The 26542-nt window shown below is 43.3% G+C and overlaps 1 protein-coding gene across 2 annotated transcripts in view; it reads right to left on the minus strand.

The window, feature by feature from the left end:
• The window catches only part of STK32C (serine/threonine kinase 32C), a 277510-nt gene that overhangs the window by 178693 nt on the left and 72275 nt on the right, over positions 1-26542 (minus strand). The window lies entirely within an intron of this gene.

The following is a 26542-nucleotide window of genomic DNA, read 5'->3' on the forward strand; positions in this document are numbered from 1 at the left end:
GTCTTGAACTTTCCCCTGCTGCGATTATCTGTAAATAATCTGAAACGCATGAGGGACAGGGACTGCATCTGACCTAAAAATGTTGTACCTACCCCGGAGAGCAGCATGGCCTAGTGGATAGAGCATGGGCCTGGGAGTCAGAAGGTCATGGGTTCTAATCCCGGCTCCACCACTTGTCTGCTGTGTGATCTTGGGCAAGATCACTTCACTTCTCTTGGCCTCAGTTCTGTAAAATGGGGATTAAAATGGGGAACTCCATGTGGGACAGGGTCTGTGTCCAACCTGATTACTTTGTATCTATTCCAGTGCTTAAAACAGTACTCGGCACATAGGAAGCACTTAACAAGTACCATAATAATAATTATAATTATTACACTTAGAAGGTGTTTTCTATTTTTTATTAAAATGCTAGCACATCACATGCTGTGGTGGGCGACCCATTAAGCACTGCACTAAGCTCTGGGGTAATAATAATAATAATTATGGTATTTGTTAAGCGCTTACTATGTGCCAAGCACTGTTCTAACCACTGGAGTAGATACAAGTTAGTTAGGTTGGACACAGTCCCTGTCCCACTTGTGTCTCACACTCTTATCCCCGTTTTACAGATGAGGTAACTGAGGCATAGAGAAGTTAAGTGACTTGCCCAAGGTCAAACACAGCAGACAGTTGCTGGAGCCAGGATTAGAATAATAATAATAATGGTGATGACAATATGGTATTTGGGAAGTGCAAAAGCAGTGTGGTAATAATAATATTGACAATAACAATAATGGTATCTGTTAAGGGCTTACTATGTGCCAAGCACTGTTCTAAGCACTGGTAGATACAAGGTAATCAAGTCGTCCCACGTGGGGCTCACAGTCTTAATCCCCATTTTACAGATGAGGGAACTGAGGCACAGAGAAGTTAAGTGACTTGCCCAAAGTCACACAGCTGACAAGTGGCGGAGCTGGAATTAGAACCCATGACCTTTGACTCCGAAGCCTGAGCTCTTTCCACTGAGCCACACTGCTTCTTAGATAATCAGATCAGACCTAGTCCCTGTCTCATAAGGGGCTCAAAATCTAAGACATGTGGAGAGAAGGTATCTCACACCCATTTTACGGAGGAATAAACTGAAGCTCATAATCATTAAGTGTCTTGCTCAGGGTCAAATAGCAGGCCAGAGATCATGCTGACTGACTCTGCTGTACTCTCCCAGGAGCTTAATAGAGTGCTTGCACCCAGTAAGTGCTCAGGAAACATCTCTGATTGACTGATTGATTGATTGATAGCAATAGTATCTACTAAGGACCTACTTGGGAAATCCTGGGAGTCAGCAGGTCTTAGGTTCTAATCCAGACTCCAACACTTTTCTGCTTTGTGGACTTAGGAGAGTCACTTCACTTTTTCCAGCGCTTGAACAGTGCTTGGCACATAGTAAGCGATTAACAAATACCACCATTATTATAATTATTATTCTCTGTGCCTCAGTTACCTCATCTGTAAAAAGGGGACTGAGATGGTGAGCCCCACATGGGGACTGTGTCCAACCCAATTTGCTTGTAACCACCCCAGCGCTTAGTACAGTGCCTGGCACATAGTAAGTGCTTAACACAATTATTATTATAGGGGTGAAATTGCTTTAACTTCTTTCAGTTTAATTGGAAAACTCACTGACTTTTTGTTAAAAAGAAGGTCAAAGGCCAGAGCCCAGTTTTTTCCCTGTGAAGTTCAGGGAAACGCACCCATCCTGACTTCCCCGGCCACCCGCCGCCCTCCGCCTCCAGAACACGCTTCACTCGCAAGTCTTGACAGAAATCCAGCATCAGAGAGGACTGACTAACCACACCCACCCAAGCCTGAAAATATCAAAAATGTTTCCCCCATACATTGCTCTTGCCGGCAAGAACTGTCTACCCTGAGCCGAGACTGAAAGCTGAGGATGAAAAATGATGGGATAAGGCCCAGCTGGAGGCGAATCATCATCATCATCAATCATATTTATTGAGCGCTTACTGTGTGCAGAGCACTGTACTAAGCGCTTGGGAAGTACAAGTTGACAACATACAGAGACAGTCCCTACCCAATAGTGGGCTCACAGTCTAAAAGGGGGAGACAGAGAACAAAACCAAACATACTAACAAAATAAAATAAATAGAATAGATATGTACAAGTAAAATAAATAAATAAATAGAGTAATAAATATGTACAAACATATATACATATATACAGGTGCTGTGGGGAAGGGAAGGAGGTAAGATGGGGGGGATGGAGAGGGGGACGAGGGGGAGAGGAAGGAATGTGCACACTTGCCTTTGCGTCCTCATTAAACAAACCATTCTCCAGGCTGCCCCTAGGTGGGAAGGAAGTTAGCTGACCTCCAGTTAGGCCTTGAGGACGGCATGGAAATTCTCTGTTGTTGGACCGCTCATTTTCATGGGTCCTGGGGGCTGTGATGCAGGTGATGAGGGCAGTTTTGATTCCAAAGTCACCCAACAGGAACATAAAAAAAATCTCAGTGGAAAATACATGCCGAGACAACAAGTCAAGTCAGCAGAACCGCAGACTGAAAGTTTTCAGGACGTTCCTGGAAACCCATCCAAACCCCACCTCCCCTTCCCTGTGATCCATCACTATTTTCTAAATGCCCCCCCCCCCCGTCTTCCCAAAAGCATTTTTTTTCAGTGCAGAGGATCCAATTAGTAGCCAGTACCGATTTCATTGATCGATTTTTTAATCTTCTGATTTGAATTACAATAGCTCTGCTAACTAAACATCTACTAGTGATAATCCTGAAAGGCCAAGATGGCAGCACCTTTGCAAGGAAGGTGGGGAGGGAGAGATGAAAAATGGGAAGGAGGGAGGGAGGAAGGGGGAAAAGAGGAAAGAGATGGAGAAAGACAGTTAGCGAGAGAAAAAAGAGGGATGAAGAGACAGTGAGAGAAAGAGAGTATTGGAGAGATATATAGAGAAGAAGAAAAAGGTGAAAGAGAGAGAAAGAGTGAGGGAGAAAGAGAGAGAGAAAAGTAAAGATTGAGAGAGTAGACAAAGGAAGAGACGTGAAAAGTGTGGGGACATGAGAGGGAGGAAGACAGGAGAGAGAGGAGAGAGAGGTGAAGAAAAAGGGAGTGAGAGAGACGGAGAGAGAGAAGATAGAGGGTGGGAGAAGGGAAAAAGAGAGGTAAAGAAAGAGGGAGAGTGAGTGAGATGGAGTAAGGAGAGAGAGGGAGGGAGAGGAGAGAGAGATGGAGAAAGAGGAAAGAGTTAAAGAAAGGGAGAGAGATTGAGAGAAAGATGGAGAGAAAGAGGGAGAGGAAGAGAGAAAGAGAAAAGGAAAGGAAGACAGAGAGGGAAAGGGGGAGAGAAAGAAGAAAAAGGGAAGAGAGTGAAGAGAGAGAAAGGAAAGGGAGAGAGATAGGAGAGTGTTCTCTCCATTTAAAATCTTCTAGAATAAAACCATTTTGAACAAGTAAAGCATTTTTTCATTGTAGTGCAAAGATGGTGTGGGGGTTTTTAAAAATGAAACTGTGGCATGACAGACAGGAGGAATCACAGACTTCAGACTGTATCTACGTTAAAGGTCCCAAGAGCCACATCATAGACAAGATTCCTGGAGAAAATGCCATCTCCTATTTGGAAATGCCGAGCGAGGCTTGACCTTTGTTAGAGTCATATACAGCTTGTCTTGCTTCCCCAGATCTTCCCCCACTCTCTGGAAGCCTGTAAACACTGAAGCAGTTCTCGGCGTTCCCAGATTGTGGAGCCGAAAATGCCTGCGTCTGTGGATCTGTGGAGGAGGATGAGGTAGCTTCCCACTCCACATGGCAATTCTCCCGGGAACTTAGTTTGGCGACTCGGCTAATGGATCTACATTATCTTGGGGACAGGGCTGTGCTAGGTCTTTAGCTATTGTGCATCACATCTATCCCCTTAGTTTGTTCCCAGGCCCTTGATACATTCATTCGTCCTTTCAATCGTATTTATGGAGCACTTATTGTGTGCAAAGCACTATTCTTAATGATAATAATAATAATAGCATTTATTAAGTGCTTACTATGTGCAAAGCACTGTTCTAAGCACTGGGGGGTTGCAAGGTGATCAGGTTATCCCATGGGGAGCTCACAGTCTTAATCCCCATTTTACAGATGAGGTAACTGAGGCACAGAGAAGTTAAGTGACTTGCCCAAAGTCACACAGCTGACAACTGGCAGAGCCGGGATTTGAACGCATGACCTCCAACTCCAAAGCCCGTATTCTTTACACTGAGCCATGCTTTAGTGCTTGGGAGAGTATGATATAAAAATAAACAGACACATTCCCTGCCCACAACGAGCTTGCAGTCTAGAGGGAGAGACAGAGTAAATAAATAAGTAAATATACAAGCAACAGAGTTATTATATTGGAACCCTATGGCTCCTGAGTTTTATGCAACTTTCCTAGGATGAGTAAAAGCCAATGCCAGCGGAGAAAAAGCAACGGGCCAAAGTTGTGTCCATTTCAATGGAAGGATGAGAAGTTCCGTGAACTAGTGGAAAGAGCCCGGGCCTGGGAGTCATGGGACGTGAGTTCTAATCCTGCTCTGCCTCTCATCTGCTGGGTGACCTTGGGCATGTCACAACGTCTCTGAGCCTCAGTTACCTCATCTGTAAAATGGGGATTAAGACTGTGAACCCTAAATAGGACAGGGACTGTGTCCAACTTGACAACTACAGTAGGGTTTCATGGTGCAAGAGTTGATTGTGCTTCCCTGGGAGGTTTTATCATTTAATTATTATGATCTCTAGTACCTGTTACTGTAACTACAATCGTGTCAGTTGTTTGTGCTATTTCCATATGTGGAATTAACTAGCTGTAACATGAAATTGTTATACTGTGAAACACTGTATACACATTTATAAAATACACGGAAATAAGAGACGGTTCAACATGGTTTATAGAAGGTTAAAAAAGCAGAATTAAGCTCTCTGCACATCTCATTGTTTACTTTTTTGTTAAAAGGAACATTTTCCTATGAACTGGAAAATATATTACTGTTTATTTTCATGTTGGGTTGTGAGGGTGGAGTAGGAACAGCCAATGAATACGATTGAATGAATGAATGAATGAATATTTATTCTATTTATTTTATTTTGTTAATACGTTTTGTTCTGTTGTCTGTCTCCCCCTTCTAGACTGTGAGCCCACTGTTGGGTAGGGACCGTCCCTAGATGTTGCCGACTTGTACTTCCCAAGCGCTTAGTACAGTGCTCCGCACACAGTAAGCACTCAATAAATATGATTGAATGAATGAATGAATGAATTACCTCATACCTACCTCAGCATTTACTACAGTGCCTGGCATGTAGTATGTGCTTAACAAAGTGCACTTTAAAAAGGGATGGCAAAGAGACCCAGAAAGCCTAGGCATCCCTCCACCTTTTTCACAAATCAATCAATCACCCATCAGTGGTATCTATTGAGCACTTACTGTGTGCAGAGCACTGTACTAAGCACTTAGGAGAGCACAGTACAACAGAGTTGGTAGATACATAACTTCTCGGAGCCTCAGTTACCTCATCTGTAAAATGGGGATGATGACTGTGAGCCCCACATGGGACAACCTGATCACCTTGTATCCTTGCACATAGTAAGCACTTAACAAATGCCATCATTATTATTATCATTATTATTATTATTACCCACAAGGAGCTTCCAGGTGAGAGATTCAGGCCTATACTAACAGAGCCAGGCTCACCACACTCAAACTGAAAGAACCACTCATTCAATCATTCAATTGTGTTTATTGAGCACTAACTGTGTGCAGAGCACAATAAACAGAAACATTCCTGATTCACGGGGCTCAGACTGGCAGGCGGGAAGAATGGTTCAGAATAACACTGTCACCAGTGATTCCAGAAGTGAAGGCATGGTTTATCAAGCACTTTACTGCTACTTCTCAGAAAAGAATGTGTTAACATCCTACAAAATTGGTTTTTCATTCATTCATTCATTCAATTGTATTTATTGAGCGCTTACTGTGTGCAGAGCACTGTACTAAGTGCTTGGGAAGTACAAGTTGGCAACATATAGAGACAGTCCCTACCCAACAATGGGCTCACAGTCTAGAAGGGGGAGACAGACAACAAAACAATTAAGTGGACAGGTGTCAAGACGTCAGAACAAATAGAATTAGAGCTACCCAGTGCATAATCTATTTCCTGAAAGAAAAGTAGGCTCTTTGGAGCTCTGCATGACCATTTGTTAGGATCCTAGGGAATGATTTTGGATCCTGAATGTTTCACTACTGTGTCTGATTCTTTACTGTCTGGGCATCATCGTCTGCAAAATGGATATGCAATACCCACTCTCCCTCCTACTTAGACTGGGAGCCCCAGGAGGGACAGGGACTGTGCATGACCTGATTAACCTCTACCTACCTCAGAGCTAAAAACAGTTCTTATTTATGGTATTTGTTAAGTGCTTACTACGTGCTAGGCACTGAACTAAGTGCTGGGGTAAACACAAGCAAATCAGGTTGTACCCAGCCTATGTCCCACAAGGGGCTCATAGTCTTAATTCTGATTTTTCTGATGAGGCAACTGAGGAACAGAGAAGTTAAGTGACTTGTCCAAGGACACCCAGGAGCTGGGATTAGAACCCAGATCCATTTGAGTCCCAGGCCTATGATCTATCCACTAGGCCTCATGAGTGTTTGGCATATAGAAAGCTCTCAATACCATCATCAGTAATAATATAATAATAATAATGTTAGTATTTGTTAAGTGATTACTATGTGCCAAGCACTGTTCTAAGCACTGGGGGATACAAGGTGATCAGGTTGTCCCACGTGGGGCTCACAGTCTTAATCACCATTTTTCAGATGAGGGAACTGAGGTACAGACAAGTTAAGTTAGAACAGTACTTGGCACATAGTAAGTGCTTAACAAATACCATTATTATCATTATTATTATTATTATTAAGTGAATTGCCCGAAGCCACAAAGCTGACGAGTGGCGGAGCCGGGGTTAGAACCCATGACCTCTGACTCCCAAGCCCCTGCTCTTTCCACTGAGCCATGCTGCTTCTCTAACAGTATACTTGTTATCAGCTCTGGTCTTCAGAGAACTGAACTGACCAACTCCTAGAGAAAGTAAGAATATAGTCCCTGCTCTCAATAATAATGATGGTATTTGTTAAGTATTTACTATGTGCCAGGCATGGTACTAAGCACTGGGATAGATTCAAGTTTATCAGGTTGGACACAGTCCCTGTCCCACACAGGGCTCACAGTCTTAATCCCCATTTCACAGATGATGGAATTGACACAGAGAAGTGAAGTGACTTGCCCAAGGCCACCCAGCAGACAAGTGGTGGAGCCAGGATTAGAACCCATGACCTTCTGACTCCTAGGCCTGGGCTCTATCCACTACACCATGCTGCTCTCAAGGAGTTTATAATCTAATATAATCTAATGGCTGCCCATCCACCTCACATCAAACATTCATTCATTCATTCAATCGTATTTATTGAGTGCTTACTGTGTGCAGAGTACTGTACTAAGCACTTGGGAAGTACAAGTTGGCAACATATAGAGACGGTCCCTACCCAACAGCGGGCTCACAGTCTAGAAGAGAAACTCCTTACCTTTCCTTAAAGCAGTCAATCAGTTTGCACCATCCTACCTCACCTCGCTGCTCTCCTCCTCTAGCCCAGCTTCCTCACTGGGCCCCGATTTCATCTATCTCAACGTGGACCCCTTTCCCAAATCCTCCCCATATGCTGGAAATCGCTCCCCCTCCAAAGATGCCAGACCACCCCTCTCTTCACCTTCAGGGCATTATTAGAGAAGCAGCATGGCTCAGTGGAAGGAGCACGGGCTTTGGAGTCAGAGGTCATGGGTTCAAATCCCATCTCCACCAATTGTTAACTGTGTGACTTCGGGCAAGTCATTTCACTTCTCTGGGCCTCAGTTCCCTCATCTGTAAAATGGGGATTAAGACTGTGAGCCCCACGTGGGATAACCTGATCACCTTGTATCCCCCAGAACAGTGTTTTGCACATAGTAAGTGCTTAACAAATACCATTATTATTATTATTATTATTATTATTATTATTAAGGTCACATCTCCTCCAAGAGACCTTGCCCGATGTATACCTCTTTTCCCCAGCTCCCTCTCCCTTCTGCGCCATCTATGCAATTGGATCTGGAACCTTTGGACATCTGATATTCATCCCACTCTCAACCCCATAGGATTTATGTACATCTCTTTAAATTATATGTTTATAAGTTATTTATTCATATTAATGCCTGTCTTCCCCGCTAGACTGTAAACTCATTATGGGTAGGGAACACGTCTACCAACTCTGTTATATGGTACTCTTCCAAGTGCTTGTACAGTGCTCTGCACATAGTAAGTGCTCAATAGATACCATTGATTGATTGATTGATTAATAGGGCCATAAGCGAGCCAACCTGCGCTGGACACCAGAATACACACTCAGAGAGTTTAGTCAGTTGCTAAGTGATGCTTAATGACCTCGTTGTGGGCAGGGACTGTATCTTTTATCATTATATTGTACTCTCCTGAGCACTTAGTACAGTGAGCACTTTATAAATATGATCGATTGACTGACGAATGACCTGATAAAGTTACTTCATTTACCCTTTCAAAAAAATCTGACAGGGGGGCAAATTATAAGCGGATGCTTAGCTCAAAGTTCAAAAATGAACAAACTTTCCAGATATCATCTGCTAATCCAACTCTGAAATTGAATCAGATCCAGTCCCAGGAAACAGGCAAGGATTCAAAATCTTCCTGGGACATGTAAATATTTTAAAAAGTGAAGATGTTAAAATATTTATTCTTCAGGAGATGGGATTTTATTCCGCAAAGCCGGCAACTGAAAATGCTAGCGGTAATAAAATAAAATTAAATCAAAGTAGGCCATCTTCATCCAAAGGATGAACAATGAGAAGAGTGAGCTTTTTCAAAGGATTTATTTTTAATTCCATGCTCATGTGGGTCAAGATGAAGAGCTAAAATAAACCCTCCTACATTTTTCATGGGGCTCCAACATGCCAAAGTTGTGTCTTCACGATATGTCCATGGCCTGGTACATTTTTAATCAACCGCACCTAGCAACACAATTAATAGACTCAATTTCACTTCATATTAGAGCAAAACCCACTCGCCCAAATGTATAATTCATTGCCTCTCAGTCTCTCCGGGGCACCACAATAATGCCATCCTGAAGTTTCTAACTCCACCACAGTCACTTACTCTGCAATGGAAATTAGCAGTTAAACGGCAGCCAAAAGCCTTTGTTCCAGGAAGAGAAATCCCATTCCAAGTCCTTTGGCCCGTTTTCCAAATGCAATAGACAAATGTTCCCAGCTGGTTTCACTGCTATTGTTAGGCTTTGGGGCTTTGTTTTTCATTGTGGCCTGACAGCTGACAGAATCTTCTATTCCCCACTCAGCCGTTGTGTTCGGGGATATGAAGAGGGCCACCTCCAAGCCGGGAAGACAGAATGAACGGTTTAAAGACTCAGACAAAGTGATTCTGCACGGTGGATGGCTGGGAGACCACTGTAGCAGAGAGACCAGACTGGCATGCAGCAATCCTTAGTGCGGACGCTCAACTTACAGAAAGGTTTCATCTAGGTCAGGAGAGGAGGAGGCAGGATCATTCATTCATTCATTCAATCATATTTATTGAGCACTTACTGTGTGCAGAGCACTGTACTAAGCGCTTGGGGAGTACAAGTTAGCAACATATAGAGATAGTCCCTACCCAACAACGGGCTTACAGATGCAGAGGCAGGCCCTGTTTGGGATACCCCCATTAACTCGCACGCAAAGGGGGAGCCAGACAGTACAGGAGCTTGTTTGTATATATCAGCGTGGCTCAGTGGAAAGAGCCCGGGTTTTGGAGTCAGAGGTAATGGATTCTAATCCCAGCTCTGCCGCTTGTCAGCTGTGTGACCTTGGACAAGTTACTTAACTTCTCTGTGCCTCAGTTCCCTCATCTGTAAAATGGGGATTAAGACTGTGAGCCCCACATGAGACAACCTGGTCACCTTGTAACCTCCCCAGTGCTTAGTACAGTGATCTGCACACAGTAAGCACTTAATAAATATGATTGAATGAATGAATGCTTTGCATATAGTAAGCGCTTAATAAATGCCATTATTATATATAATCTAATATGCAAATATGCATATAATATATTATAATGATATAATATATTATTATTATACTTATAGTAGTATATAGTGCAGTGAATAAGCAGAGCAGTTTTGGTCTTCTGCCTGGGGAAGCTGGGCTGTAATGAGGTTGGAGTCTTTAGGTTTTCACTTGGATTTCCTGAAAGATCCCGGTCAGCAGTCTGTTTGTTACAGGCAGGCTGGGAATTACAGTACTGGGAATACTATATATACTATACTTATACATATATACGTATTCACCATCTAAACTCACTCCCGTGGAGAACTTTTTGGTGCCCATGGCTTCAACTACCATCTCTATGCAGATGATACCCAAATCTACATCTCCTCTCCCAATCACTCTCTCTCTATCTCTCTCTCCAGGCTCACATCTCCTCCTGCCTTCAAGACATCTCTACTTGGATGTCTTCCCATCACCACAAACTTAACATGTCCAAAACAGAGCTCCTTACTTCTCCCCCAACCTTGACCTCTCCCTGACTTTCCCATCACTGTATATGGCATCACCACCCTTCCTGTCTCCCAAGCCCATAACCTTGACATTATCCTTAACTCCTTAACTGTCATTCAACCAACATATTCAATCCATTGCCAAATCTTGTCAGTCCCACCTGCCCAACATCACTAAAATCCATACTCTCCTCTCCATCCAAACTGCTACCACATTAATACAATCATTCATCATATACCACCTAGATTACTGCATCAGCCTCCTTGCTGACTTCCCAAACTCCTGTCTTTCCCCACTCCAGTCCATACTTCATTCCACTGCCCACTTCATCTTTCTACAAAAACGTTCTGGACATGTTTTCCTTCTCCTCAAAAATCTCAAGTGGTTGCCTATCCACCACCATATCAAACAAAAACTCCTCACCATTGGCTTTCCAGCAGTGCATCACCTTGCCCTCTCCTACCTCACCTTGCTTCCCTCCTTTTACCATCCAGCCCACATACTTTGCTCCTCTAGTGCAGCTAACCTTCTCACTGTGCCTCAGTTTTGCCTATCTTGCCGCCGAACCCTGGCCCACATCCTATCTCTGACCTGGAATTCCATTCCTCCTCAAATCCAAGAAACAATGACTCTCCCTCACTTCAAAGCCTTATTGAAGGTACATCTCCTCCAAGAAGCCTTCCCAGACAAAGCACCACTTTACCTCATCTCCCACTCCCTTCTGTGTTGCCCTGACTTTCTCCCTTTGCTCTTTCCCACCTCCAGCCCCACAGCACTTATGTCCATATCTGTCATTTTATTTATTTGTATTGATGTCTTGTCTTCCCCTCTCTAGACTGTGAGCTCGCTGTGGGTAGGGAATATCTCTGTTCATTGTTGTATTGTACTTTCCCAAGCACTTAGTACAGTGCTCTGCACACAGTAAGCTATTAATAAATACTATTGAATGAATGAATGAATATATATCACATTTATATATCATAGGATATACATATACATATATATGTATAGATATATGCATAATCTATATCTGTGAGCCCCCCGTGGGACAACCTAATCACCTTGTAACCTCCCCAGCACTTAGAACAGTGCTTTTCACATAGAAAGTGCTTAATAAATGCCATTATTATTATTATTATTGTTATGTCCTATAAGGCATCCAGATTGAGTTCCTCCTCAGAACCATAGATGCTTAATGAATGGTTGTATTATGGGGTATATTTTCTTCCTGACATGCATGGCAAATATATCTGTAATTTTATAGATTAAATGTACATGTACCAGTAATTTTATAGATTTTATAGACTGTTAAGTCCTTGTGGGATGGGCGTTTTGTCTGCCAACTCTTTGGTACTCTTCCAACTGAAGCTGGTACTCTCCCAGTGAAGCAGCATGGTGTAATGGATAAAGCTTGGGCCTGGGAGTCAGAAGGTCATGGGTTCTAATCCTTGCTCCATCTCTTGTCTGCTATGTGACTGTGGGCAAGTCACTTCACTTCTCTGTGCCTAAATTCCCTCATCTGTAAAATGGGAATTGAGACTGTGAGCCCCACATGGGACAGGAACTGTATCCAAATCAATTTACTTTCATTCGTTCATTCAGTCATATTTATGGAGCGCTTACTGTGTGCAAAGCACTGGGCAAGTACATTATAACAACAAAGACACATTCCTTCCCACAATAAGCTTACAGTCTAGAGGGGGAAACAGATATTAATATGAATAAATAAATAAATAAATGACACATATATACATATGCATATGTCTATGTATTTGTATCCACCCCAACACTTAGTACAGTGCCTGGCACAAAGTAAGTACTTAACAAATATTATTATTATTAATTTCTGGTCCAGTGTTCTGCACTAAATAAGCACTCAGTAAATACTCTTGATTGATGGATTGATTTAAGAATAATAGAATCAGGAGGAAGGACAGGAAATACGAAGGTTAGGATGAAATAGTATGAAGGTTAGGATGAAACAGATGAATGATTGAATATGCATATGTGTGTAAATGTTAAAGATGGAATAAAATACAGAAATGCTAAGGATGGTTGTTGGTTTGAGCAATCAGTCAATCGATCAATAGTACTTATTGAGGGCTTACAATTACAGAGCACTGTTCTACATGCTTGGGAGAGTGCAATACAAGAGAAATGAGCAGACATATTCCCTGCCCATAACAAACTTACAGTCCATAGAAGGACTAGGGTGTGAATTAATCAGGGAAGGCTTCCTGAGAGAGGCAGTACTTTAGGAAGGCTCTGAAGAGGGGGAGGACTGTGGTCTGATGGATTCTGTGGGAGAGAGAGCTCCTGGCAGGGGTGATAGGGGGAGCAAGTAATAACCCTTGCCTCTTTCCCAGGGCTCATAACAGCACTTTGCTTGGTCAGTAAAGAAACAATAATACTGATATTACCTTACCTCAAGGGAACAAGGGTACACAATTCTAAACACTTGCCTTCTTTCAACCAGCAAGTGAACTGCTTTTCCAACTGCATATAAAGACTTGCTCACAGAGAAATGTATAATCCCTTCAATATCCCTAGCTTGCTTATAAGAACAAACTGAACTGCATTTTCCAAGTATTTTGCATGCATATTCAATAAAGCATAAATACTTGCAATGAGTCTTAGATACTGACTTTCTTTGGAACCCTGAGATAGTCCTACAGTTTCCTGGAAAGAAGTGATCTCAATGGATCACTTAAAGAAGCAGCGTGGCCTAGTGGATAGAGCATGGACCTGGGAGTTAGAAGAACTTGGGTTCTCATCCCAGCTCCGCCACTTGTCTGTTGTGTGACTTGAAGTGCAAGTCACTTCACTTCTCTGGGCCTTGGTTACCTCATCTGTAAAATGGGGATTAAGGATTTGAGTGGGGGGAGAGTTATTGTCTTCCGGAAATGAGGAGGGAGGGCATTCCACGCCAGAGGCAGGATGTGGGCAAGAGGTCAGCGGCGAGGTAGATGAGATTGAGGTACGGTGAGTAGGTTGGCTTTAGGGGAGCAAAGTGTGCAGGCTGGATTGTAGAAGGAGAGTAGCGAGGTGAGTTAGGAGGGGCAAGGTGATTGACTGCTTTAAAGCCAATGGTGAGGAGTTCTATCTGATGCAGAGGTTCTTGAGGAGTAGGGAACTGAACGTTTTTGTAGAAAAATGATCCGGGCAGCAGAGTATGGTAAGGACTGAAGTGGGGAGAGACAGGAGGCAGGGAGGTCAGCTAAAAGGCTGATATACTATGACAACTTTGGTACCTTCTGACTGACATTCCCCATCCTATGTACTTATTCATCTACATTCCTTATACCACACTATTCATGGAATTATTTTCTCCTGGTCAATCGATCGATCAATCCATCAGTGGCATTTATTGAGCGCCTACTGTTTGAAGTGCACTATAAAGTAAGTGCTTGGGAGAGTTCAATATAACAGAGTTGGTAAACATGTTCTCTCCCTCTCAGGGTCACACCTGGAAAGTTTCCAGTACTCTACCAGTCTTGACTATGGGAGGGAGAGTGAAGCAGAGGCCTACTCATTCCTAGCTTGGCCAGTGGCTAGCAAGTGGCAGGCAATCTGCTACAAATCAAAACTCACCTGTGCTGGGCAGCAGCTGCACGGGAGAGAGGTAAGAGCAGAGACTCAAATTTACTGAGCAGAAGGAGGCAATGGTAAACCATTTCTTGGTATTTTTACCAAGAAAACTCTATGGGTCCACTAATGATTGCTGATGGAGGTGGGGCATTCTGGGAGAGATGTGTCCTTGGTGTCGCTATGGGTCAGAGATGACTCAATGACATAAGACTAGGAAAGAAACCCATTCTCTGCCCACAGTGATCTAATTGTATTTGCAGAGCACTGTACTAAGCGCTTGGGAGAGAACAATACAACAGAGTTAGTAGACATGTTCCCTGCCCACACGAAGATTATGGTTTAGAGGGGAAGACAGACAGACATTAAAATAAATTAGACTGTAAACTCCTCAAGGGCAGGAATCATATCTACCGATTAGATAAGCAGCATGGCTCAGTGGAAAGAGCACAGGCTTTGGAGTCAGAGGTCATGGGTTCAAATCCTGGCTCCATCAATTGTCAGCTGTGTGACTTTGGGCAAGTCACTTAACTCCTCTGGGCCTCAGTTACCTCATCTGTAAAAATGGGGATTAAGACTGTGAGCCCCACATGGGACAATCTGATCACCTTGTAACCTCCCCAGTGCTTAGAACAGCACTTGACTCATAGTAAGCGCTTAATAAATGCCATCATTACTTATTTCACTGCCTTTTATTTTGTTTTTGTTTTTAATGGTATTTGTTAAGCACTTACTCTGTTCTAGGCACTGTTCTAAATGCTGGAGTAGACACACGCTAATTTGGTTGGACACAGTCCCTGTCCCACACTGGGCTTACAGTCTTCATCCCCGTTTTACAAATGAGGTAACAGGCCCAGAAAAGTGAAATGATTTGCCCAAAGTCACGTGGCAGACAAGTAATAGAGCCAGGACTGGAACCCAGAGCCTTCTGACTGCCAGGCCCGTGCTCGGCTCATTACAGTATACCAACCAAATAGGCACTCTCTATAAATGTTATGGAGAGTCTTTATTGAATATCAATATCCATTATCTATTGATAACGTATTGACTGAGAATTTATTGTGTCTCAAGCCACATATATGGAAGGTCTGAAATCTTTGACAAATGGCTTTGTTGACGAGTTTAACCAGGAACTCCCATAAAAGCACATCTGTTCTAATGAAGGAGGCATTTCAGGAAAAAAAAAAGATAGAAATCTTTTATTAGCAAAGACTGACGCTAATGGTATTTTCAGCAACTGCTGTAAACATGTACTGAGTGGAAAATGAGAACTCCTGAAGCGCTGATCTCAACTTTTCCAATCCCAATTTAAATCGAAAACACCATATAACAGAATTCATACCGAGCTGGAGAGATCAGAGAAAGCAGAAACCCAGAGGAAAGCTCCCAGTAATTCAGCCTTATTTAACGATCATTTGTTAGCACTGCATATGAATGGAGAGAGCAAATTATGTTCGACAGTTCTGCCATGAATGCCTTTCAGCAAATTTGGATGTATTAAGTCAATCACGTCACCCTATTGGTAACACATAACAAATCCTGTAATTTGAACTAGGAACAAATGTGAGGAAAGCAACCTTGGTTTTGGATTACTATTCCTAAGGTTTCGTGCTGGTGGTTAGGATATGTCATTCTTCAGAGGATTAAAAAAATGCTGAAGGAATCTGTTCCTTTTAGTCAATTCTTTCACTAGTGTAAGAGGTGGAGCACGGAGGCATGGTTTTGCCTCCGATCCTGCAACCATGTCCAGTTTCAGGCCAAAACACTCTATTGAGCCCTTTGACAACCTATTAATGGGCTCTATTGAGTGCTTACTGTGTGCAAAGCACTGTATTATAAACACTTGGGAGAATACAATGCAACAGAGCCATTGTAGAAACATTCACTGCCCACAGTGAGCCTATAGTTTAACAATGAGTTTACAGTCTAGATTAATGACTGCCTTGTATCTGGTAATGGTTCACTCAAGTCCAATCCCTCAATCAATCAATCGTATTTATTGAGTGCTTACTGTGTGCATAGCACTGTACTAAGTGCTTGACAGTTACATTCCCTGCTCTCAAGAGTCTAGGGGGTGGAGGGGAAAGACACACATATAGCTCCAATAAATGAACCATCTGTTCCTTCCCACAGGTTTAGTTACTGCAAATCTTCAAGTCAATCAATCAATCAATCAATCGCATTTATTGAGTGCTTACCATGTGCACAGCACTGTACTAAGTGCTTGGGGGAGTACAACACAACCATATAATATACACATTCCCAGCCCACAGTGAGCTTGCAGTCTAGTGGGGGAGACATCATTTAATCAAAATAAATAATGATGGCATTTATTAAGCACTTACTATATGCAAAACACAGTTCTAATGCTGGGGAGGTTACAAGGTGATCAGGTTGTCCCATGTGGGGCTCACAATCTTAGTCCCCATTTTACAGATGAGGTAACTGAGGCACAGAGAAGTGAAGTGACCTGCCCAAAGTCACATAGCTGACAAGTGGCGGAGCAGGGATCTGAACCCATGACCCCTGACTCCGAAGTCCGTGCTCTTTCCACTGAGCCAAGCTGCTTCTCAAGTGCTTAATCAATCAATCAATCAATCAATCAATTATGGATATGTACAAAAGTGCTGTGAGGCTGAGGAAGAGGTGAATAAAGAGAGCAAATCAGGGAAATGCAGAAGGGAGTGGGCGAAGAGAAAATGAGGCTTAGTCAGGGAAGTCCTCTTGGAGGAGACGGGCAGATGATCAGAGAAGCAGTTTGGCTCAGGGGAAAGAGCCCGGGCTTTGGAGTCAGAGGTCATGGATTCGAATCCTGGCTCTGCCAATTTTCAGCTGTGTGATGTTGGGCAAGTCACTTAACTTCTCTGTGCCTCAGTTACCTCATCTATAAAATGGGGATTAAGACTGTGAGCCCCCCATGGGACAACCTGATCACCTTGTAACCTCCCCAGTGCTTAGAACAGTGCTTTGCACATAGTAAGCCCTTAATAAATGCCATTATTATCCAGCATTTAGAACAGTGCTTTGCACATAGTAAGCGCTTAACAAATACCATCATTATTACTAAAATGGGGATGAAGACTGTGAGCCCCACGTGGGACAACCTGATCACCCTGTAACCTCCCCAGTGCTTAGAACAGTGCTTTGCACATAGTAGGCACTTAATCAATCGATCATATTTATTGAGTGCACAGTCTAGAACGGGGAGACAGAGAACAAAATAAAACATATTAACAAAATAAAATAAATAGAATAGATATGTACAAGTAAAAGCTTAATTAATGCCATTATTATTATTGTTATTATTAATAAGGCTTTGAAGGGGGGGAGAGTCTTTGTCAGATATTCATTTCATTCATTCAATCGTATTTATTGAGCACTAACTGTGTGCAGAGCACTGTACTAAGCGTTTGGGAAGTACAAGTCGGCAACATCTAGGGACAGTCCCTACCCAACAGCGGGCTCACAGTCTAGAAGGGGGAGACAGACAACAAAACAAAACATATTAACAAAATAAATAAATAGAATAAATATGTACAAGTAAAATAAATAAATGAAGTAATAAATATGTACAAACATATATACATATATACAGGTGCTGTGGGGAGGGGAAGGAGGTAAGGCGGGGGGATGGGGAGGGGGCTCAGCCTGGGAAGGTCTCCTGGAGGTGGTGAGCTCTCAGTAGGGCTTTGAAAGGAAAAGGGAGGACATTCCAGGACAGAGGTGGGATGCAGATGAGTGGCCAGCAGTGAGGCAGGTAAGATGGAGGTACGGTGAGAAGGTTGGTATTAGAAAAACTAAGTGTGTGGGCTGGACTGGAGTAGGAGAGTAGCGAAGAGACGTATGAAGAGGCAATGTGATTGATCGCTTTAAGGCCAATGGTAAGGAGTTTCTGTTTGATGTGGAGGTGGATGGGCAACCACTGGAGGTTCTTGAGGAGAGGGAAAATATGGACTGAATGTTTTTTGTAAAAAAATGATCTGGCCAGCAGACTGAAGTATGGACTGGAGTGGGAAGAGACAGGAGGCCGGGAGGTCAGCATGAAGGCTGATATGGTAATCAAGGAGGGATAGGCTAAGTGCTTGGATTAACGTGGGAGCAGTTTGAATGGAGAGGAAAAGATTGATTTTAGCGACGTGAAGGTTGGCCTGACAGCATTTAGTGATAGATGGATATGCGGGTTGAATGAGAGAGAGAAGTCAAGGCTAATGCCAAGCTTATGGGCTCATGAGACAAGAAGGGCGGTGGTGCTGTCTACAGAAATGGGAATGTCACAGGGTGGACAGGGTTTGGGTAAGGAGTTCTGGAAAGTTCTGGTAAAGAGTTCTGTTTTGGACATGTTAAGCTTGAGGTGATGGCAGGACAAGATGGAAAATATATTTAGTAGGTACTCCCCAAACTATGTCAATTTATACCGATTTGTCTACTTCAATAATTCGAGATCCTGTTCATGCTTGATTTCTCAACACTGAAAAGATTCAAAGGGAATTTTCACTAAGTAGTGAAGTGTGAGAAGGTTTATTGAAGGGCTTTTCTTCCATTGTAAACTCCCTTGGGCAGGGAACTTTCATTCATTCATTCAATCGTATTTATTGAGCACTTCATCATCATCATCATCATCAATCGTATTTATTGAACGCTTACTATGTGCAGAGCACTGTACTAAGTGCTTGGGAAGTACAAATTGGCAACATATAGAGACAGTCCCTACCCAACAGTGGGCTCACAGTCTAAAAGGGGGAGACAGAGAACAAAACCAAACATACTAACAAAATAAAATAAATAGGATAGATATGTACAAGTAAAATAAATAAATAAATAAATAAATAGAGTAATAAATATGTACAAACATATATACATATATACAGGTGCTGTGGGGAAGGGAAGGAGGTAAGATGGGGGGGATGGAGAGGGGGATGAGCACTTACTGTGTGCAGAGCACTGTATTAAGCGCTTGGGAACTACAAGTCGGCGACATATAGAGACGGTCCCTACACAACAACAGGCTCACGCAGTCTAGAAGGGGGAAACTACCAACTCTGTTTTATCATACTCTCCCAAGCACTTAGTACAGTGTTCCGCAAACAGTAAGTACCACTGATCATGTAGACTCCAACCCTAGCTGGCTCTCTCTGCCCTTCATCCCCCACCCACCCCCACCCCCCAGTCTCTCATGGTGATGATTCTTTGGGAAAAGGTACATCTCTCACTTTTCCCCAGAAAGCTTCCACCTCCGGTTTTATCAATTCTCTCTACTTAGTTCTGAATTTTTTTCTACTGATTGATGAATCGATTGTTTGTGTCAGATGAGGTAGCCTATAACTGTGACCAAGCTGATTTCCTTGCATCTACCCAGGGCTTAATACTGGGTCTCTCCTAAGTCTCCATCTGGTCTGGACTCTCCCATCCTAGATCAATTCCCTCAGATATCTGCGAGAAGGCTTGTTGGTTTCTCTGAATGTTCTTGGCTTTCTCCCGATCCAGACAATAATTAGAGGTGATTCATCCGAAGTTCGTTAAGGTTGCATGTATTACTAATATTCCCAGCACTGCGCTTTCATGGCTGGATTATCCAGAGCCAGGTCTGAATGTTGTTTTTCAATAATGTATACTCAAAGGGACCTTCGAAGAGAAATGTATCCATTTTTGTGGAGTACTTAAATATTACAGTTATCATTATCATTAGTATGCTAGGCCAAGAGAGCAGAGTGGCCTAGAGGATAGAACCCAGGACTGGGAGTCAAAAGGACCAGAGTTCTAATTCTGGCTCCACCACTTGTCTGCTGTGTGACCTTGATTGAGTCACTTCACTTCTCTGTGCCTTAGTTTCCTCCTCTGTAAAATGGGGATTAAGACTGTGAGCCCCATGTAGGATAGGGATTGTTTCCAACCTGATCACCCTGCATCCACTCCAGCACTTAGTACAGTGCCTGGAACATAGTAAGCACTCAACAAATACCATAATTATTATGATCATCATTAGTAGTACTATTAGTATCATTATTATTAGTTGTAGTAGTATTATTATTATTATCATTATCAGTATAGAGAAGCAGTGTGGCTCAGTTGAAAGAGCATGGGCTTGGGAGTCAGAGGTCATGGGTTCTAATCTCAGCTCCATCACTTGTCAGCTGTGTGACTTTGGGCAAGTCACTTAACATTTACATGCCTCAGTTACCTTATCTGTCAAATGGGGATTCATTCATTCATTCATTCTTTCAATCATATTTATTGAGCACTTACTGTGTGCAGAGCACTGTACTAAGCGCTTGGGAAGTACAAGTTGGCAACACGTAGAGATGGTCCCTACCCAACAATTGGCTCACAGTCTAGAAGGGGGAGAGGGACAACAAAACGTGGGACAACCTGATTACCTTGTATCTCCCCAGCACTTAGAACAGTGCTTGGCACATACTATCATTATTATTAGTAGTAGTAGTCTTGATTTGTCTTATGCTGTCGAGTCGTCTCTGACCTACAGTGACGCCATGGACACATCTCTCCCAGAATGCCCTGCTCTCCTTCTGCAATCGTTCTGATAGTGGATCCATAGAGTTTCCTTGGTAAAAGTATGGAAGTGGTTTACCATCATCTCCTTCCACATAGTAAACTTAAGTGTCCACACTCCACTCTCTCCCGTGCTGCTGCTGCCCAGCACAGGGGAGTTTTGACCTGTAGCAGATTGCCTGCCACTTGCTAGCCACTGGCCAAGCTAGGAATGGAATGGGTATGCCTTTGCTTCACACTTCTTCCCATAGCTGAGACTGGTGGAGTACTGGAAACTCTCCGGGTGCCATCCTGATAGGGGCGTAGTAGGAGGAGGAGGAGAAGAAGGAGGAGTATCATTATTATTAGTATCATTATTATCAGTATCATCATTATCATGACAATCCCATCCTGCCATCCAGAAGCAGCGTGGCTCAGGGGAAAGAGCCCGGGCTTTGGAGTCAGAGGTCATGGGTTCAAATCCCTGCTCTGCCAACTATCAGCTGTGTGACTTTGGGCAAGTCACTTAACTTCTCTGGGCCTCAATTACCTCATCTGTAAAATGGGGATTAAATCTGTGAGCCCCCCATGGGACAACCTGATCACCTTGTAACCTACCCAGCGCTTAGAACAATGCTTTGCACTTAGTAAGCGCTTAATAAATGCCATTATTATTATTATTATCCAGCGGGACAGTGAGAAATTACTATGTGCAGAATCTAATAATAATAATCATAATAATAATAATGATGGCATTTATTAAGTGCTTACTATGTGCAAAGCACTGTTCTAAGTGCTGGGGAGGTTACAAAGTGATCAGATTGTCCCACGGGGGGCTCACAGTCTTTATCCCAATTTTACAGATGAGGTAACTGAGGCACAGAGAAGTTAAGTGACTTGCCTAAAGTCACACAGCTGACAATTGGCAGAGCCAGGATTTGAACCCATGACCTCTGACTCCAAAGCCCGTGCTTTTTCCACTGAGCCATGCTGCTTCTCTAATCTATACACATTAAGATACTATACGATACTATACAAAGTGGGAGAGTACTATACAACTGAATTAGCAGACACACTCCCTTCCCATAACAAGTTTAGAGTCCCAAATGCTTAGGACGGGGGCTTATTGGAATACACAGTAAGTTCTCAACTAATCTGTTCTAACAAGCCCAAAGTCCCTAGTTCTTTACTCTGTCATCATCCTTAGTATTCAGTCATTCATTCATTCAGTCATATTTAGTGAGCACTTACTGTGTTCAGAGCACTGTACTAGGCACTTGAGGGAGTACAACAGGACAATAAATAGACACATTCCCTGTCTACAACAAGCTTACAGTCTATAGGGGGAGATAGACATTAATATAAATTAAGAAATGGACATAAGCACTGTGGGGCTTAGAGGGGGGATTCATTCATTCATTCAATCATATTTATTGAGCGCTTACTGTGTGCAGAGCACTGTACTAAGCGCTTGGGAAGTACAAGTTGGCAAAATATAGAGACGGTCCCTATCCAAAAGAGGGCTCACAGTCTAGAAGGGGGAGACAGGGAACAAAACCAAACATATTAACAAAATAGAATAAATATGTACAAATAAAATAGAGTAATAAATGCGTACAAACATATATACATATATACAGGTGCTGTGGGGAGGGGAAGGAGGTAGGGTGGGGGGGATGGGGAGGAGGAGAGGAAGGAGGGGACTCAGTCTGGGAAGGCCTCCTGGAGGAGGTGAGCTTTCAGTAGGGCTTTGAAGGGAGGAAGAGAGCTAGCTTGGCGGATGTGCAGAGGGAGGGCATTCCAGGCCAGGGGTCGACTGCGGGGCAGGTGAGAACGAGGCACTGTGAGGAGATCAGCAGCAGAGGAGCAGAGGGTGTGGGCTGGGCTGTAGAAGGAAAGAAGGGAGGTGAGGTAGGAGGTGGTGAGGTGATGGAGAGCCTTGAAGCTGAGGGTGAGGAGTTTTTGCCTGATGTGTAGGTTGATTGGTAGCCACTGGAGATTTTTGAGGAGGAGAGTAACATGCCCAGAGCGTTTCTGGACAAAGACGATCTGGGCAGCGGCGTGAAGTATGGATTGAAGTGGGAAGAGACAGGAGAATGGGAGATCAGAGAGGAGGCTGATGCAGTAATCCAGACGGGACAGGATGAGAGCTTGAACGAGGAGGGTAGTGGTTTGGATGGAGAGGAAAGGGCAGATCTTGGCAATGTTCCAGAGCTGAGACCGGCAGGTTTTGGTAACAGCTTGGATGTGTGGGGTGAATGAGAGAGCGGAGTAGAGGATGACACCAAGGTTGCAGTCTTGTGAGATGGGAAGGATGGTAGTGCTGTCAACAGTGATGGGAAAGTCAGGGAGAGGGCAGGGTTTGGGAGGGAAGACAAGGAGTTCAGTCTTGGACATGTTGAGTTTTAAGTGGTGGGCAGACATCCAGATGGAGATGTCCCGAAGGCAGGAGGAGATGCAAGCCTGGAGGGAGGGAGAGAGAGCAGGGGCAGAGATGTAAATTTGGATGTCATCAACGTAGAGATGATAGTTGAAGCTGTGGGAGCGAATGAGTTCACTAAGGGAGTGAGTGTAGGTCGAGAACAGAAGGGGACCAAGAACTGACCCTTGAGGAACCCCTACAGTAAGGGGATGGGAGGGGAAGGAGGAGCCCGCAAAAGAGACTGAGAATGAATGGCTGGAGAGATAAGAGGAGAACCAGCAGAGGACGGACTCTGTGAAGCCAAGGTTGGATAGTGTGTTGAGGAGAAGGGGGTGGTCCACAGTGTCGAAGGCAGCTGAGAGGTCAAGGAGGATTAGGATAGAGGAGGAGCCATTGGATTTGGCAAGCAAGAGGTCATTTGTGACCTTTGAGACGGCAGAGAGGGCAGTTTCCATTTAATGTAGGGGACGAAAGCCAGATTGAAGGGGGTCGAGGAGAGAGTTGGCGTTGAGGAATTCGAGGCAGCGCGTGTAGACGACTCGTTCAAGGAGTTTAGAAAGGAATGGTAGGAGGGAGATAGGGCGATAACTAAAAGATTAATTCATTCATTCAATCGTATTTATTGAGCGCTTACTGTGTGCAGAGCACTCTACTAAGTGCTTGGGAAGTACAAGTTGGCAACATATGGAGATGGTACCTACCCAACAACGGGCTCACGGTCTAGACAACAAAACAAAATATATTAACAAAATAAAATAAATAGAATAGTAAATACGTACAAGTAAAATAAACAGATGTACAAGTAAAATCAACAGACGTACAAGTATGGCTAATGCAGAAGGGAGTGGGAGAAGAGGAAAGGGGGGCTTAGTCAGGGAAGGCCTCTTGGAAGAAAGGGAAGGCCTCCCAGTCCTATTCTCCTTTTTCCATAGGAAGCTGGAGGGCAGGGACCCAGGACCAGGGCCTGGTGGCTATCTGATCTCCCAATTGCCAAGTCCACAGAGACTTCTCAGGCTTCAGGAGGTTTCCCAAACTTCCAAAATATGTTTTACATAAATGGGAAATCACACTTCCCGCAGAGGAAACAAAATGGAACTGCTTGTGATTTCCTGAATTTAAAGCCTTTTGAAAGGCCACTGTATTCCAATCTTCACTCCTTTTCCTTTGCTCTCTCACTCTTTCCTTCTCTTTCCCTCACTCTCATTCTCTTTCCTTCTCTCACTTTCCCCCCTTTTTCTCACTCTTTCCTTCTCTCACTCTCACTCTCCTTTACTTTCTCACACCCTGTCATTCTCTCACTCTTTCATTTTTCTCTCAACCTTTCCTCCTCTCACTCTCTTCCCACTCTTTCCTTCTCTTATACTTTTCCTCTCCCCTTCACTCTTGCTTCTCTCATTCTTTTTCCTCCTCTCTGTTTTTCCTTCTGTCACTCACTCTTTCCTTCTCTCACTCTTTTCCCCTCTTACTTTCCTTTTCTCACTCTTTCCTTTTATCACTCTCTTATTTTTCTCCCATTCCTTCTCCCACTTTCCTTCAATTACTTTTTCTTCCCCTTTTCACTTTTGCATCTCTCATTCTTTTTTCCCTTCTCTCTCTTTTCCTTCCCTCACTCATTCTTTCCTCTCTTACTCTCCATCTGTCTCTTCTCATTCTTTCCTTCTTTCACTCCTTCCCTTTCTCTTCTACTACCCTCTCTCACTTTTCCTTCTCTTACCCTCCTCTCTTTTTCCTTCTCTCTCACTTTTTCCTTTTCTGTCTCTCACTTTTTCTTCACTCACTCTTTTTTCTCGCTTTTTCCTTCTTTCTCTCATTCTCACTCTTTTTCCTTCTCTGTCTCTCATTCATTCCTTCTCTCCCTCTTTTTCTTCCTTCTCCCTTTCTCACTCTCTTCCCCAGCCAACTAAGTGAAGCACTTAGTACAGTGCTCTGCACACAGTAAGCGCTCAATAAATACAATTGATTGATTGATTGATTGAATATCTGGTTTAGAGTTTCCAATTTTAGCCCACACTTCCACCACCTGCTCAGCCATTTAAAGATGTCTCTTCAGGTTGAGTATAAGATGATGGAAAAATTGATTTTTCCATTATATGTGTAGCTTAGGCCATTCTTTCACTAAACCACCAACACCATTTTCATGGGTTTATTGCATTTGAATGTGAGGAAGCACTGACTGTTAAATGCTAACCATCTTTAAACTTTCTGGGACATTGAGTTCTAACAGGTAGTTAACCTTAATTAAAGAATTGTGTATTTTAAACTGGCCTTAATAGATCAATCAGACTTCATAAAGTATCTGGTTAAATATTAATCCTGGCTTCACTTGTTCAATTGGCAGCTATGTAAGCATCGCTATAGTTTCAGTGTTACTGGAAGTGAGTAAGCTTTAATGCATTTTTTGCTTGACCAAATGTACATGGACAAATACCTCCTAAAAGCTTCAAAATGCATTTGCTTACAAAACAAACATCAGCAAGCCCGACCCCAATGCAAATAAACACAGGTGTTCTGCTGTTCTCTGGAAAAATTACCAGCAGAGAGGTTGGAAGCTAATAATTCCGAAGGCCCTGTACTTGCATGTGTTAAAATGATTTTTTTCCCCCTTGTTTAGTCTCTATCTAATTTTAAATCTTCACACTTGGTAATTCTCCCACAGAAAACGGCAGCGTCATTGAGGTGGATCTGAAAACTGCTGAGAAGATACGGTTCATTGAGGCCCTCGGTGAAATATGAGGAGATTAATATTTCAGCTCCCATCAAGGCTTAATGGTAAAGATGGTAAAAATATTCCAACCAAATCTCTCACAGTGGCAGCCAGTGTAATAACTTGGCATCTTATCTCTCCTATTTCCATTAGACTGTAAGCTCCTTGAGAAAAAAGAATATGTGGTGTCTTGCTACTGCTGAAGTTTCCCAATTCAGAAGAGCAAAGAACAGTGCCCAGCACCTAATTCAGCCCGATTAATCAGTCAGTCAGTTGTATTTATTCAGTGCTTACTGTGAGCAGAGCTCTGCACTAATCACTTGGGAGAGCACAACAGAACAATAGACACATACCCTGTCCACAGTGAAGGGGCTCACAGTCTTAATCCCCACTTTACAAATGAGGGAACTGAGGCCCCAAGAAGTGAAGTGACTTGTACAAGGTCGCACAGCAGACTAATTGCCGGAGCCAGGATTAGAACCCAGGTCCTTCTGACTCCGAGGTCCGGGCTCTATCCACTAGGCCACAGCTCCTTCATGCTGTGTTTTCTGCCGACAAAGAGATTACAGTCTGGAGGTGGACTTGTTTTATGTTGTAGACCCATAGCAACACCATGGACACATTTCTCCCAGAACGCCCCACCGCCATCTACAATTGTTCTGGTAGTGGATTCATGGAGTTTTCTTGGGAAAATCTGGAAGG

Source organism: Tachyglossus aculeatus, chromosome 3 (assembly GCF_015852505.1).
Source record: "Tachyglossus aculeatus isolate mTacAcu1 chromosome 3, mTacAcu1.pri, whole genome shotgun sequence".
NCBI classification, from domain to species: Eukaryota; Metazoa; Chordata; class Mammalia; order Monotremata; family Tachyglossidae; genus Tachyglossus; species Tachyglossus aculeatus.